We start from the raw sequence: 13,636 nt of genomic DNA, 5'->3' as shown, positions 1-13,636 counted from the left end.
TCTATAATCTAACACAACCAAAGGTTCAATGAGACCTACCAATTGCCTGTCTTTATGCTTCTACTTATTCTGATGTATCAACCTTGAATGCATTACTTTTCTTTTCTGTGTGTGTTAACATTTTTTTCTTCTTATTGTACATATCGATTGCAGTTCCCTCTCCCTCCCATGCATGCCTCCTCTCGTTCCCCCTCCCATCCCACCCCCTCACTGCACAGGGAGAGTGATACACTCCAGGATGGATCATCAAAATCTGTCAAGTCAATTGGAGTAGGGTTTAGGCCCTCCCCTCTGCCTCTAGGTTAAGGAAGTATCCCTCCATGGGAATGTGCTCCCCCACAGCTAAATACTGAGCTAACTCCTGGAATCCAGTTGCAGAGAGGGAGGAGTGATAAGAAAAGCAGTCAAGACCAGGCTATAGAAACGAATAGAGACAGCTGACCTGAACAAGGAGGAGCTAATGGGCCCCCCAGACTGATAGCTGGGAAACCAGCATTGGACCGACTCAGAACCCCTGAACATGGATCTCAGTTAGAAGGCCTGGGCAGGCTAAGGGACCTCTGACAGTGGTACCAGGACATGTCCCTGGTACATGTATTCATTTTCTAAAGCTCAAATCATGATGAAACTTTGGAAGTACTTTTCTATATAAAAATCAAAAGAAAGATAGAGGCGTACTTTTTTCTCTGATTTCAAATCAGCTCACGTATACTTTTATTATACATTAGTTACCCTGTACTATAGAGGTTATTGTTTTGCTTGCTTGCTTTATGTCGCATCTTCACTGGAAACATATTGAGTAAACAAATTATCTTTTATGAAAACTGTACTGTCATTCACTATAGCTCACTAAGTGTTCTTTCTTCATGTGGAATAGACTGGATTAGTCAGGTGTTTTTTTTTTTTTTTTTTTTTTTTTTTTGTTCTTCTAGTTGTTGTTTGTCAACTTGACACAAGCTAGAGTTTTCTGAAAACAGGCCTGTAAGCAAGCCTGTAAGCTATTAATTAGGAGGGTAGATGATTGTGGGAAGTGCCTCCTGTGAAAATGTGGTCCTGGGATCCATAAGAAAGCATGCTGAGCAAGTCTCTGGGAACAAGCCTGTAAGCAGCATTCAGCCATAGTTTTCCTTAGTTCCTGCCATGAGTTTCTGAATTGACTTCCTTTAAATATGGACTATTATATAGAAGTGTGAGCCAAGTACATCTTACCCTCCCCTAGGTACTCTTCGTCATTGTTTTGTTTTACAACAAAAGAAATCCCAAGTAAAACAATTTTGATATTAGAATTATGGAAAAGATAAATGACCAAAGTAACGCCATTCTGAAAAAGATGGACTGGTTTCTCAGATATATGTAGCCAGAAAAGGGGCCATTAATTACAATGTTCATTAAGTGTATGAGTCTGGGGAAATAATTTTCCCAGGAAGTGATATACTGTAAATGTTTGTGTCTTCGAAGATACACAGGATATTCTGTAATCATAAATCAGAGGTTGGTTATCAAGAAACTTGGCCTTTGGAAAGTGAGTAGACCATGAGGATTTCTCTCATGAATTGGTCAAATAAACTGAAAATGAAGTCGCTGAAAGACCGTTAACCCATTAAATTAAGTGAAGACATAGTGAGAATGGTCCATCTGTGAAGCAGGTGGTCAGTCATTGCATGACAATGGATTTGCTAGCACCATGATCATGGATTTCCTAGCAACCAGAGCTATGAGACATAAATTTCATATTTTTCAATAAACTACAAAGAATAGGGTATTTTTGTAGCAGTCTGCAGTGACTAGCTACAAAGAATAGGGTATTTTTTATAGCAGTCCACACTGATTAAGACATGAGGCTTTACATTCTTTCATCTATCCAGTAAGTTGGCCTCTTATGAAAAGTTGCTACCTTTGTATATTCCAACTTCTTTCAGTCCTAATGATAGGAGATTAGCATCTCATGTTAAGTCTTGACAATTTTTCTTTCTTCATAATGTTCCAGATTCCATGAAGGAAATGGAACAAGAAAAAGTTTTATATTTAAAAGTCTTATGCAGTATATTTGGAGAGATAATTTTAACATGAAAAAAATGTTTCAGATAACTAGATAAAAATAGATTTTCAAGATGTTGTAAACATATAAAATATGGTTTTCTGATTATATACATACTGTGGGGAAACTAAGGAAATTGTATAGGAGTTAGGATCCTTGTAAATATGTAATAGGCCTTAAAGCATATGTAGAATTTTATAAAACAAAAAGAATAAAAACAGAGGTCACTATGTTTTTCTACTTTTCAAAGAATTCTGGGTCATGCAAAGAAATTGAAATTCCTTATCTTATATAAGAAACAAACCCAGACATCACAGCTGGCTTGCCCAAGGTCCCACTGTGGATGTGTGCAGCACAGGGAGTGATTCTGCTTTGTTTCAATCATTTTGAGTCATTTCCCACAACCTTGCTTAAATTACATAGACGCTGTTGTTTGTTTTCCATTTATGTCAGGGAAGATGAGCTCAGATGCATAATTTCTTACTAGAAAAACTGCCCTGTTAAAACATAGTCTAGACCAGTTTTTTTTTTTTAAACCAGAAACTGGAAATGTTCATGATACAATCATAAAACCTTAACAAGGACTATTGCATTTAAAAAACAACCAGGAAAAAAGTCTTCTGAGGAGAAGAAGGCGTGAAACCAGAATAAGATAGCTATTATAGACTTCCAGTTCCAGACATTTGAGTTATGTCATCATACATACAAGGGACAGGATTTCCCCTGAAAACAAGTTTATTTTATGAATGAATTAAATAGTATTTCTCCTCTACATTATCTAATGGTTTGAGAAAGCACACTTCCCAGCACAGACTAGAGTTATTTCTTTCTGTTTTACATGCTTATCCTAGATCCACAGCACCAACTTTAATTTATGTTCAAGGTGTAGGAATTAAGACCTTGGCTAAGAATTCACATCCCCCTGGTGCCCTCTGGGCAGGCAGCTGTAACCTCAGGAAAAGAAAAACAGGCTTACTGAGGCAAGGTGTGCCTTTGTCCTCTGCAACCTTGGGCAAGACCTCCTGCAAGAGCCCTAACCGGTCCTTGGAACCTGAGATGACTAACTGTCCCCTCTGCTTCCTCCTCCTCCATCTGGTTCTGGGGTATATATGCTAGCCCCCCCCAGAGTAAAATAAGATTAATAAAGAGCCTTCTTAATATCAAGCAAGAGTCCTGTGTTATCAACCTCGATACCCTCTGCAGATTCTCGGCAACCCCCGCAATGCAGGTGCAGCACAAGGAACATCTGAGATGCAAGGAACTCAGAGTACTGACATCCGGCATGATAAACCACAGAGATGTAAGCAAAGTTATAAATTAAATTATTCAAATATCCCCATTTAATTTTCAGCATCTCAAAGAATGACATGACAGACTGAAGTGTGTCAAGCCCAAAGAAAGCAGCCTAAGATCATCTCAAACACGACATTTAAAGTAATTCAACAATATTCCACATTTTACGAACAAATGTGAAAACACTTTTTACCCTAGCAATATAATTTGTAATAACCCAAGTAGAATCCTGCCATGCTGTCCCACAAGAAGTATAATTTAGCATGTGCATACAATTGTACTTAGATATTCAATCGTTACCTTAAATATATGACTGTGGGGGAAATTCTCAGCGTGGTAGGTAAAGTCTAATTATTGAGGTGAATAAGGCAAGTCAACAGAAGATTTTTTATTCTCCTCTTTTGGTTAGCACAGTTCTATCTCTGACATTCATTCATTAATGTATTCAATATGATTTTGATAAATACCTACAAGTGTCAGATGCTGTTCTAGGAACTAACTAGTCATTAGAGGTAACACCGATAAGGACAACACCTCCATGGAGCATTTTATCTGAGCTCATTGGATAAAATGTTCTGATTGTCCATCTAAAGCATTAGAAATGTACCAGTTTCATCCCATTCCTTCAGTTTGTTATCCAGTATTTCTTTTTCTTGTGTGAGTATTTGCTGTTTAGGATGTGAACCATGTATTATTGCAGTGCTCACAGAGGCCAGAGGAAAACATTAGAACCTCTGGGGCTGGAATTACTGATGGTTGTGTGCTACCATTTGAGTGCTTGCACATGAACCTGGGTCTTCTGCAAGTAGAAGTGCTCTAATTACTGAATTATCTATCTAGCTCCATTTTCCCAAAAATATATACACAACTTCCCTACAAGAAAATACACACACACAGAAGAAAAGCTATACTCAAAAAGTCTCCTTTAAAAAATGACTCGATCCTTCTCACTAGGAGTAAATTGCACTTAAATAAACAACAAAAACAAAATACACTGAATCTCTGCCATGGGCAAAGTAACATAGACATCTTTGGGAAGATATTAAAAACTAAGGCGTTAAACTGTATAAGGAGGAAGGGGGCCAAAAAGTAAAAGAAAAAAAAAAGAAGTAAAATAGAGAAATGAACTTGTTTATAAAGAGATGGTAGGCCATGTTGCTTCACTGCAAATGGAATGCAAAGTAGAATTTTTAACTGGCCAATGCTTACTTGGTAGATTTCTTAATATTTGGAAGTATAATGTATTTAATCTGATACTAGACACATTAACAAATAGTGTTATTCTTTAAACTGACCATTCATTTATACGTTAGCCCTTTTAGTAAGCTCTACATAAATCACTGATACAGAGGACTCAGTGTTCCCATCAGTAATGAAGGAGGCAGTTTTATTCAAATATAGCAGGATGTTCTGCTCCTAGGGTAATGATTAAGTGAAGATCTCCTTTTTTATTCTGCAGACAAAGCAGATACCATACTTATAGTTTAAACTCTCAGGGACAAAAATCTTAATGAAGGCCAAGATTTCCTCAGACTTTATGGAAATAACCTTTAAAAAAGTTTTCATTCACTGGTCCCTCTCTATGGCACTCTGATTTCTTTTTCCTCAGGTCAGAATATTCTTGACAGGCCTCCCACTCCTTTGCTATTCTTTAATAGCGCTGTGATTTGCTCACTTCTCTTTCTAATGAATATTTCATCTGTCTGAAGGCATAATCATTGAATGTTTACAAAATGACAAAATGACTTACAAAAATGTATTTAACTGAAAATCAGCCTTTCTTAGAATTACTAAAGGATCTTCTTTCAGCTCTTTCTTCCACCTCCTCAAACTACTGTCAGCAGGAAAATGAACATTAACTTAATGCACTCTTATGATTAAAACGATAATCTTAGTACAAATTAGAACAGATGACACAATGACACATCCTACAGGATGTTGTGGTAAGCTTAGCAAAATATTACAGTATCAATCAAGGTTCTTTTTAACAAAGAAACTTAGAAAATGAGATTAAAAATAAGGGTAGTGGAAATTTGTGTGACTTATATTAGCTCATATTGAAAAGACTGAATGATAATAGTTTATATCATTTCCATTTCAAATATCTAGTCATCTCTATTGTTTAAAATGCATCCTATAAAATTAAAATACAAGTGCAGATATACAAATGAATCTGCACATAAATAAGTAGCTGGTATATTTTCAGTAAACATTGTTTAATAACCCAAGTTACATTGTTACATTGTTTAAGTTGATATCTGTCAGAAACCTAGGAAAAACAGGATTCTATTTGAAGGCCACTAGTTTAACACCTATTCTATAGAAAATGCCATCACTTCTGCACATTATATATCACGTGTTATAGGATTTCATTTTTCCTTTGTACTTATTTCAGAATTTTTATCACTAGTTTTCTTGCTTTTTAAAGGGAAAATACTTCAATTCTCAATACTTCTTGGAATTGCTTTAGGATGTTGAACTAGTGGTTTGCAATTTATTGTGGTAAGGTGTAGAATTATGAAAGAGTTTGCCTTTGTCTTACTGAAAAGGCACACCGTTGAATTCATCTGTCAGATTAGAAATATCAAGAAGTTGAAATAATAATAGTTTCCTGGAAGATCCTCTGCTCAGTGAGAATTTCTAGAAACTATAAGCTTCATCTCCATCAACTCTCATCCCACTACATAAGCATCTTGTTGTTAAACATGCATGCCTTTCAGATTATAGTTTATCTGTGGGAATTCATCAAATTCCCTAAGCTTTGTATTTGATCTTGTCTTTGCTTTTCCAGTGTTTCTTTCTTTCTTCCTACCTTTTTGTTTTCTAGGCAAGTACAAACAGAGCAATATTTCTATTTCCCTTGAAAGGTCATAGCTAAATGTTACAAGAAACTGAATTCAATATACAAGTTAGGTTCACTATGAGCCTTGTGGATGGAAGTAGATGGTCTCTAGCCTATCCACAAATTACAGATATGTAATCAGTCTCAAAAGAATAAATTACATCATTCCTTTGGTCTTTTTCATTGCAGTTTTGGTAAAGAAAGGTTGTAATTAGTATATTTCTGCCCTTCACATTGGAAAGACTCTATAGATTTATGGACCTATAAGATAAGAGCATTGAAACATATGGTATGTCAGGATTTGCATATTCACATACATGCAAGGCAATAATGCATTGTTATCAACTTATCAATAATAACTCCCCTTTGCAACAAAATCAGTCCTATTAATTTAAACCTTTTCCTTAACATTTATGTATTCTACCCTGTTTTAAGACAGTTTTTTTCCCCTCTAACTACCTTCAAACTTGAAGAGACAGCAAAAGGACAACATATATGGAACTCTTTCCTAAACAGCATGGATATTCTGCTATCCTTTGACTTTTCTTTAAAAAACAAAAACAGTAATGTAGAGACGGCTAGGTCATATGAATGTTCAAGGGGAACTTAAATATGGTTTGGTTTCACTGATCTATACTATTAAAGATGATAGTCAGCTATAAGCAAGTTTGGCACTCAGAGAACCTTATAGGTTTGACTGTTTAATGTGCAGAAAGCCACTAAATTAAATTGCAATATGTCTACATTTGTCACATAGACACACGAGTGTGTGTAAGTTCACATGTGCATGCATACACAGTGTATTAGTTGAATATATTTACAGAACAACCTCTTGTTAGTAATGTATATGTATGTATCAGGTATAAGTTTACATAGTGATTTCGCTAGGAGAACCCCTGCCCCCACTTCCACATGGTCTTTTCAGTTTGCACAAGTAATGGCCAAGCTGCCACTGGGATTAAGCTTATTTTTAAGTTAATTTCTAAAGCCTCATTTCTCTTTTCAGGTTCTCTCATTTAAATGTTTGTTAGGTTCCCCAAATTCAACAGATATAAAATGGGGCCCATTATCCCCCTCATATTTACCAAATCTGCAATCTCCCTTCTTGTCTTTGAATAGCACCAGTGTAGATAAATATGAGTTAGGTGGTAGCAGCAGAAGCCTGCACAAAATACAAGGTCAAACTATCTGCAAAGGTAGAATAAAACCTGACAATAAATCCTGCTTGAAGATTTGCAGCTTCCCATTCATTGCTAGAGGTATGAACAATTTTTTCCTTAAATTTATGCCTAAACTTCCTTTTTAGAAATACCAGATATAAGCATCATCTATTTGGCCTTCTAAGCTTTTCTTTTTAAACATGTATCTATTTCCTATGCCAGTCAGTTCCACATATTTAAAAGCCCATGGTCTTCAAAGTATATTCCATCGACATGTACCATAAGTATCCCCTGAGAATATGTTAGAAATAGAAAATCTTAGCCATTACCCAGACCAAGTTAAGTAGGAACTCAGATATGTAGGTCAGAAAATTTTGTTTTAACAAGTCTTCCAACTAACAGTAATGTACATTCAACTTGAGAACCATTGATGAAATATGTCTGCCTTTATCCCAGAATTCTTGTCTTTAACATTTCTTCTTTTCTTGTGTATGGATATAGTCTTCTGACTGGTTTTCTAGTCCCCATTTTTGACTCCTCTAGGTTATGCTACCAGAATGATGATCTCTATGTTCTAAAAGTGATTATTATAATCTTGCCCTAGTTACCCCTTTCTATGGTAGTAAATTTTAAATTATGTTTCCAGGAAGGTCTACTGTAAATACTACCTTATTACAAGAAAATAGATAAATGTTAATAAACAATCTTTAAAATCTGTCAAACATTAGCAAGATTTGAGGTCTTGCAAAACTAGGTCTGCCTTAGTAGGCCGCATGTCCTTATATAACTCTCTGAAGCAAAGCTCTTTATACTGCCTAGTGCCCATATTTTAAATTAAACATTAGTGGTATACAATTATTGCAGTTTTTTAAAAAAGGCTATTGGTTGGATTTGGGGGGTTTATTCTTTTGCTTAAGTATCTGCATACCCCTACCATTATGTTCTTATGGTATTATAAAATTGCCATTCAATATTCTAACTGCCTATATTGACAGATCTACTACTGCCAACATTATCTCATTTGTAAAGACTTTTCAATGCTTTCTAATCAGTTGTTGCTGATTTCTCATCGATTAAATTGTTATCAATTTGTTTCCTTTTTGCATCAATAATAATCATGTGAATAATAGCCAATATTCATTGAGCATGAAATATACTATTTTATATGCTATGAAATTGTGCAAATTGCTTTTTATGCTATGTTCCTTTACTAAAACCCTTACACATGTGTCATTTATTAACATATTTTTTATCTCTATTGTTAAGCTAAAGAGACCAAGTCTTAAAAGTATTCCCTTTTACCTACTTCTCAAGTTGAACAGTGACATAAATGACAGAATTGGTTTACTACTTGTACTTAAACCCTAAACATATAAAGCTCATTCCTATACCAAAAATAAATATAATATAAGAAAATGGATATTGCTGGGCAGTGGTGTTGCATACCTATAATCCCAGCACTTGGGAGCCAAAGGCAGGTGGATCTCTATAAGTTAGAAGCAGCCTTGTATATAAAGCTACACAGAGAAGCCCTGACTCAGAAAAGAAAATGGGTATTGCAGAAAGTATCAAGTCAATGCTGAAACACTCAAACTACCATTAGTTTTCAAAGGAAGTGAGGAAAGAGAGGGGCATAGGGCCAGACAGAGTTCAGGGAGGAAAGGAGAGCTAATTGGTTCCAAAAGTATTCTGAGCACTTGTAAGCAACATGCCCAAAACATAAGACTACTTTTTCCACATTATGGTCAAATCTTCACCTGTTGCTTCTCAGAAACTCCATGCCAGAAAAACATATTAGGAATGTAGTACCTCAACCCTTTCTAGTTCTGTAGGTGTTCCCAAAAAGAATAAGAAAAAATGACTATTCATTGAACCATAATCCTTGTAGCCTAAACATGAAATGAGAAGATTATATGGGAAGAATGTTCCCACGTGATGCATAGGTGTCAGGAAAGATCTAACTTCTCCCTGAGAATGAGGCTGGTAGAAATTGTTGGGGTTTGCAAATAACTACCAAATGGCTGCAGCTCTGAAGGACTCTCCCAAAGGCTATCTGGCAATTGGGGTGGGGTGGAACATGATCACTGGACAATATATCTCAGAATAACATGAACTGTGTCTATCAGCAATGATGACTGAATTATATAACTAGACACTTGCAAGTCTTCTTAAGAAGTTCACTGTAGTCTAATAACTTACTGAAATTTTGATGGTATGAAAGAACACAGAATTATCTTAGAATCTTTGCAGTCAAATGTTAAAAATTGTTCTTTATAAGCTAAAATTATGGTAACAGCAGACTGAACATCTTTCTTGGGGCTTCAGAGTGTAATATGCATCCTTACCTCTTTTAACTTCCAGAAGCTGCTCAATATTCCTTGGTCCTATCCTCTATATTTAAAGTTGCTAATATCAGGTCAAGTTCTTACCATGCTGTAATATTTCTGTGCCTCTATGCTGTCAACACACACACACATGTACATATGATATACATATATGATATGTATCAGCCCTCAATTACATACCATGTGCTTCTGAGTGTAAAACTTGCCTGTGCTGATTCTTATTTCACTAGAACTGAGCACCATGCTCAGAACATTGTGGAGAACTAATGTATGTCCTAGCGATGCATATATGAATGAAAGTCCTTCTTTTGGTAAAGAACAGTTGCACTGTTGTAATTTTGTTACTTAATTCACAGTTATATATATTTCAAAAACTGCATCTAGTGCTAAATGGGAGGCAATGAACATATACTACTTAAAATCCATTTAAGTAGATGTCAGAGGCATTTTACAATGATTTTTAAATTGGATCATTCATCAGTGGAATAAGGAACCAAAGAAAGTGAATGACTCCCCTTAAACTATATGAATTTTTACTTCTATTTCATTTCAAATCAATAATGTGAAAGTCACTTCTAAAACATTATGATTCATGAACTTCATTTACTGCTCCTTCTTTTGGTTTGATCAGATAGCCATCTTTATATAGTACTGGAATTGTTGGTATTTTATTGCATTGCCACATCTCATTATTATGTATTAAATACTATTATTTATAGCCACTACTTAATCTGATGTGAGATGGGAAAAATTATTGAAGGCTTGGCACTTCAGGAATAGACATTTTATAGGGATGAAGGAATGACTAAGAAGAGTCAATGGACCTTCAGCTGCCCCTCAGATCATTAATTCCAAGTGGTTATTTGCTCCTAGGCACTATCCTGTGCCCAGGATGTTATTGCTGTGATATGCAGATGAAGGAGAATATATTTCGAATACTTTAATGTGAACACAATGCTCATGAAAGGTGCCAGATTGAAAGCATTGAAGTTTGAAGTCATTGGGTTATGCACTCAGATGATTTCAAGGTACAGAGAGATGGTTGACCTTGAATGACCACCTAGCAAAAGAGAAAAAAACATACAGATTGCTAAACTTTAAGAGACACAGAGAGAATCAGCATGGAAATATCCCACAGTTAAGCCTTCTACTAAGAAGGAAACTTGAAACTACTAGCTAAACTTAGACATCAATCTAATTAGTATAATGCCAGGGTAAGTATGGGGTGGGCTGAGTGGGTGCTAGTGGTTTAAAAATACAGGACTACTTGGTTTCAAAGTGAAGCAAATGTCCTATTACCAGTTAATTTGAACCACTTAACAAAAAATTTTCGAGATGATTTGTTTGTACTTTTTTTCAATTTAACCAGCAATTGACTACATATGTAAACCTGACAAATTTCCTTAATTTTTGTGTTTGCATGTTTTATGGGGGCGAGTATCTGTGAGTGGGTGTATGGGCTTGTGTGCACAATTGCACAGGAAAGCCAGAGGCCAAATGTAGATGTCTTCCTGCCTTAATGACTTTTATATTGCTGTGACAAACCAACATGACCAATACAATTTATAAAACACAGTGTTTAATTTGAGGGCTCATTGTTTCAGAGAGTAAGTCTATGACCATCCTGGAAGCAGGCAATCATGCATGGAACAGCAGCTGAGATCTTCTATCTGACACACAAGCATGAGGCAATAGAATGGCCTTCTGAAACCTCAAATCCCAATCCTAATGATTCACCTCCTCCAACAAAGCCAAAACACTTAATCCTTCATAGACTGTTCTACCAACTGGAGATCAAGCATTCAAGTATATAATTCTATGGGAGCCATTCTCATGCAAACTATAACACTTCCCCAGTCACTTTTAACCTTTCTTTTTCAGACAGGATCACACACTGAACCGCCTTCAATCGTTCTGATTCAATGACAATCTATGGCCAGCAAGCCCTAAGTATCTTTTTTAAGTACTCCAGTTGGTTCAGGAGATCAAACCCAAGTCCTCACAATTAAGCTACAAAAATTTACAAAGGTACCCATCTCTCTAAATCCAACAACCCACCCCAATTTTGAACTAAAGTATTTTTGAGCAGAGAGAAAGCTGGTATTATTTGTCTCAAAGTTTTTATCATATATGAGAAAACTAAAGAGAAATAACCCAAGTATAAATGTAATATTAATATAAGATTAGGAGTAGAGTCTACGTTTTCTGGTCAACAGCAAAATTTTTTCTACTATGCCATGTTTTCTCTTGAAAGAATGAAACCTAGATACTCTTTGAAGCATCTGTCAGTGCCTATAAGTTTTGTAAGTGTGCATCTTTCAGTCTGTCGGGGATATTTCCCCTTAACTATGCTCTATTTAATCATGTTAGCTAAAAAGCTGTCTTAGTGTGAAAGATATGCTAATAACATACAATAGACACATATACATCTTCGAAATTAAGAGAATTACTTCCAAAATACTTAATATGTGAAAATTTTTACTTCTTTCCTATGGATATTTTCTTATAAATTTGTCATTTGATTTTCTGATCATAATTTTTGTTGTATAATTATCTTATCCCTTTCACACTATAATTCTCCTAAAGATAATACATAAAAGTATGGTTAAATAGAATAATGAGTAATATAACCACAATTGGCCAATATATTTTAAATTTATGTCATAGGCTTGTTATAACTAATAAATGATATATTTAATACAATATTTTCATTTTTAGTATATTTTTCAAAGTGTATTACAAATTCTAAGATTTTGGAGATTTCTGGATTTTTGTATATTTCTATATTTATGTAGTTTTAAAAGTATGAATTGATGTCAAAGACTTACCAGCTTACCACAAATTCAGATCATCTTTTCTTTTTTTTTCCACTTTGACTAACAATTCATATTTCATTAATGATATATAGCGATGCCACTGATAGGGCAGTTTTTCAAAAAAGCAGTGCTATCTGTATCCCAGTTACTAAGAAATGAATAATGACTAACATTTTAGTAAAATTAAAAACTGCAATGTATGATACAAAAATTGCCCCATTTTTAATATATTCTGACTGACTCTAAAAGCACTTACTCAGTACTCTAGTTGAATAATGGCTACATTAGTTATTTATCAGAAGAAAGGGTACAATGATTTTTCATGTTGGTTTCTTAGCAAATATTTATTGGACATGTGGATGGATAGACGATGAAAGGAATTAAAATTGAAGGGTAAACAAATTAATACAATAACACAGTCAATATTCAAAAATTCATATTTAAATATTTCACTTGTGACTTTTAAAAGAATCATACATGTTTCAGGAGGCAAATTTTGTTCTGTAGTACATATTCTGAATGGAAATATTTGTTCCCCTGATAGAAATGACGTATTTATTATAGTCCTTGGGAACTATTAAATAATTTTGCAAATATTCTCATTGGCAACTGCTATTCCCACCCACTCTACAGAGGGTCTCATTAGTCATGGAAACTCCTGGCTTTAGTGTCTGTGTATAAAAGATATCACACAATTAATTCAAACTTTTAGGACAGTTTGATCATTTTATTTTACAAATTCTCTTACAATAATGGGCTATATAAACAAGTTTATGCATAAAATGAACAAATAGATTTCAAAATTTTGAAGTATGCATTTCAGTTAAAAGACATTGAAAAAATATACCCGATTATATCAAAAATTTAAATTAGATTGAACATACCTTGTTAGATCCAGAAGATAAGTTAAGCAGAATAAAGGTCACCCTCGTAATTCCTGTAAATAAATTAGGCCAAATTATCTTTCAGATATATGTACAAACAGATCCAATGCAGTACTTCTATGAGGGAGAAGGATATATATATATATATATATATATATATATATATATATATATATATATATGCACTGAGAGCTGAGATGTTAAGTCTGGAGATGGGACTATATACACAGCATAATTTATTTTCTTATTTGCAAGGGA

At 34.7% G+C, this 13,636-nt stretch overlaps 1 protein-coding gene across 1 annotated transcript in view; it reads right to left on the bottom strand.

The window, feature by feature from the left end:
* Window positions 1–13,397, bottom strand: part of LOC127217970 (teneurin-1-like) — a 593,057-nt gene extending 579,660 nt beyond the window's left edge. Inside the window, exon 1 of the mRNA XM_051178980.1 lies at window positions 13,379–13,397. The gene's annotated coding sequence lies outside the window, so the exon portion shown is untranslated. The remainder of the gene's footprint in view (window positions 1–13,378) is intronic.
* Window positions 13,398–13,636: the final 239 nt, after the last annotated feature.

Source organism: Phodopus roborovskii, unplaced genomic scaffold, assembly GCF_943737965.1.
Source record: "Phodopus roborovskii unplaced genomic scaffold, PHOROB, whole genome shotgun sequence".
NCBI classification, from domain to species: domain Eukaryota; kingdom Metazoa; phylum Chordata; class Mammalia; order Rodentia; family Cricetidae; genus Phodopus; species Phodopus roborovskii.
This window is presented reverse-complemented; position numbering and strand designations above follow the sequence as displayed.